The following is a 4,012-nucleotide window of genomic DNA, read 5'->3' on the forward strand; positions in this document are numbered from 1 at the left end:
ATATATATATTAAATGCCTTTAAATATACTGAGCGTACGTGTAAAGGAAAGGCACTTTTCAAAGAGTTCAGTGGAGAAAACAAAGCACAAGCACCTCCATCATCACACCAGATGCTGACAGCAACGTGGGGTTATGGTTGCTGGGAATGGAAACAAAACAACTCATAGGAGGGAAGGTCTCCTGCTACACAAGTTTCAATTCCCCAAATGCCTCCGCTGCTGTGAAGACTCTGTGCCAGTGAATCTGAAATATGGTCCATGCAGCTGTTCGGTGCTGATATTTAAATCTGCCAAACCCCTTTAGCAGCAAGGAGGGGTGGGTGGGCAGCAGATGCTCACATCCTGTGCGGTGCTTCACTGAGGGTGTCCTGCCCAATTCTGCCGCCCCGCTTCCAACGGCGTTTCCTGGGGGGGGTGAGCGCTGAGCCCGCAGTTTGCAGCAAGGCATTCATTGCTGCACGCAGCCTTTTGCTGCATCTGCATGAGGGGAGAAAACTGGACGATGGGTCGAGCACAGCCTGTGTCCCTGCAAGGAAGCTCTCTCATCGTCTGTGTCATCTCGGCTGCACTGGAGCTGAGCAGCAGAGCGATGTCCCCCCAGTGCCAACTAGCAGGCAGTGGCTGAGAGGACACCAGCATGCACATGCCAAAACCATGCCGGGGTGGTGCTAACCACAGCAGGATGGGCCAGATGAGATTTGTGCCTGTGCACCAACGGTTTCTAGTTTAGCAGCATAGATGGAGCATCAGTGACACAACAGGCATCTGACTTATGGAGCAACCACTGCATGCAAACAGATCTCAGCCTGGCTGGGTGTCCTGGTGTCAGCTGGGACAGGGTTAACTCTCTTCCCAGCAGCTGGTGTGAGGCTGTGTTTGGATTTGTGCTGCTGCCAGGACAGTCAAGGACTTTCCAGCTTCTCTGCTGTGCCCGTGTCTGCAGGGACAGGAGAAGCTGGGAGGGAGCACAGCCCCAGTTCCCAGCCCAGGATTCGACCTCAGGTTTAGGACTAAGAACAAACTGGCGAATGGTCTGTTCCATACCATGCACGGCATGGCCAGGGTATACGTGAGGCTCTGTCCAGAAGTTCTCTCTCTTGCTTTGGGTTGTCTCCCTCTGGGTCGCGCCTCTCTAAGGGCTGTCTCTGTCTCTTGGACACTCAGGCTCTTGTCTCCATTTTGGGATTGCGGTTTCAGGACTCTCCCTGCTCTGGGATCGTTGGCTGAGAACAGGCTGAGCCTTGGTCATGGGGTGGTGAGCAGTGTCACTGTGTGTCACTCATTTGTATATATATATTACTGTTATTATTGTCATCGTTATAATTATTTCCAGTATTGCAGTTTAGCAACTAAATTGTTCTTATCTGAACACACGAGTCTCTTTTCCCTTCACCCCTTTAATTCTCTCCCCCATCCCCGGGAGCAGGGAGGTGGGAGGGTGAGCAAGCGGCTGTGTGGTGTTGGCCCCCAGCCAGGGTCAAACTACAACACTTGGCTGCTGCTTGTGTTTGCAAACTGCTCCTACTGCCTGCCAGCATCAGAGATTTCTGTGTGTTTCAGTGTCAGAAGCGAGGGCATGAGTCAGGCTGTGGGTCTTCGGCTGGGCTAAGATGCTGAAAGCATGTGAATGTCTAGGTGTGAAGAATCAGGTGGGTGGTAGAAGACTAACAACTTAGGCGTGCAGTTCCCCATCAAAATACACAGTATTTGCTCCAAAGGTCACCACTACCATGTATGGAAATGCTTTTGCGCAAGGCAAGGAAGAGGCATGAGAACAGAGCTTCATGTAATTCTTGAGGCTCGAGCCCTTCTGCCGGCTGTCCCGTGACTGCAGAGCTCTGCGGTGCACAGGATGGGAACCAGGGCTTGGGGAGAGCGGGGTGAAGGAGGGGTGGGCTCTACCCTGCCATGCCTTGGCCCTTCTTCCCCCCATCCTTTCACAGCACCCCGAGATCCTCCTTTGGAGTACTCACAGCCCAGTGACCTCCATCATCGCTAGCACGTGCCCTGCACCCCGTCTCTGTCCCGGATCCTGTACGCCTGCCTGGGGATGCAGCCCTCTTGCACCCTCTTCACCAAGGATTATTTAATCCCTCTTCAGAAAGCCTGGACTTCCAGACAGGGGATGCTCAGTCCTTCCCAAAAAACACAGACCCTGCCAGGCATCCCACTGCGGGACCACCACCAGCCCCCAGCAAAACCAGTCCCTGCTCTGCTGCCAGCTGCCAGCGCTGGATGGCGCATCCAGCCCGCTCAGACTTGGGGTCTCGCTTCCCCAAAACCCACCCTATTCACAAGAAAGCAGCTCAGCAAGATCATCCTGCACACCCCTGCCACCTGCTTGTGCCTCGACAGATTTTTTCCTAAGCCGCAGGTCCAAGGGAATGTGCAGCCACCAAACTCGGAGGAGGCAATCTGACCACTGCCAGCTGCGTCTCTGCCTTCTTACGGAGCAGCCTGCTCCCGGTGTCAGTCTCCAGTAGCACGTCCTTTCAACACAAGTGAAAACAGCCGATCCCCCATGGAGGCACATCTGCTCTGAGTCCATATTGCAACAAGGGACAAAAAAAAAAAAAAATGACACCTTCAGCGATATAAACCAATAAAGACTGTCTGGTTTGGTTTGCCCCTGTTGCTACCCAGCAAGCTCCCCACTGGGTTAAAGACTGGTGACATCTGCTAAAAAAAAATGTCAGGAGTGCGGAGAACAAAAACTGGTAATAAATCACACCGATGCAGCTGGAAGTTCCCGGGCTCAGCAGAGCCGGGACCACCGGATGAGCACGCACTGTGCAGGGGCCACCGAGAAACGTCACAACATGGAAAAAGACACAACGAGGGGCTTGCGACAGAGCTCCCTCCAGCTCTGTGAGGTCGGGGAATGGTGAAGTTAACTCTGCCCCCTTGTGCATCTGCGGCATGATACAGGTCGAAATCAGAAGACGACACGCTTCTCCTCTTCACATCACAGGCTCACATCTGTGACCCCCCTCCAGGACCCCGGGGAGCCCTCAGATGGCTCAGATGCCCACCCCTGCAGAGGGAGCTTGTGCCAAGCAGGGTGCGGAGGGGCTACGGACACCCCCGGGATCCTCTCAAACACACAGAGATGGTTCAGTATCTGTGCATACCTTTCCAAATCTGCAGCCCCGAAGCTGTTATAACAGCAGTGTGAATGGTCTGCTGAAGACAGCGTTCCCATCCAGAGTACAGCTCGAAAACCATGACTCATCCTTCCAGAACGATGGCGTTGTTTTAAAAACCACGTGCTCTCCTCTAAATGTGAGCTGGCAAAAGCTGGGGTATTTCTCAGCTCTGCTTCTGATCTTTCCAAGGAAACATTTAATTCTTTTTCTCCACAGTTTCAGGAGTTTCTTGTCTCTGCGACAGAGAAGACTCTGGCTTAACCCAGAGAGTGTTCTGCAGTCGCGGGCACCCAGGAATGGGTGCTTTGGGACAGGGCTAGGACAGAACTTCAGCACAGATGGCCTTCCTCCTGCCCCAGCTGATGAAGTACAGAATTTCTGCCCTAGCTGCTTTAATTCATGTATTTATCTTTGCACTTGTAGCCTTGATTTGGAAAAAAAACAAGCCGTACAATCACAGAGGTAACTAACACCAGCATATTCAGCAAGTACCCAAACACAGGGAGTTTTATACTGGTCCCACCATCAGACCAGCTCCTACATGGCTGGAACTGGCCCCACAAACCTCTTGCAGCTTTGCCCCCCTTTCAGCAAACCAAGCACCACCCTGCGACCTGACCAGGCATCTCCATCAGTGCATCCACAGACCCCTGACCCCATTTGTGCAGACCTGACACCAAGCTTATCGTCCAATTTTAGCCAGATTTGGTTAAATTAATCCCCTGGGGTTCAGTTAATGCTACCATGGCTTCTGCCCACCCGCACACCCCTCCCTCCATCCCCGTGGGACTGGGCAGGGGGCAGCAGGGGCCACAGGAGGCACAGGGACACCAACTCACACCGGCGGCGGACCCACACCAGCCCTG

This window comes from Pterocles gutturalis, unplaced genomic scaffold, assembly GCF_000699245.1.
Source record: "Pterocles gutturalis isolate BGI_N339 unplaced genomic scaffold, ASM69924v1 scaffold27317, whole genome shotgun sequence".
NCBI classification, from domain to species: Eukaryota; Metazoa; Chordata; class Aves; order Pterocliformes; family Pteroclidae; genus Pterocles; species Pterocles gutturalis.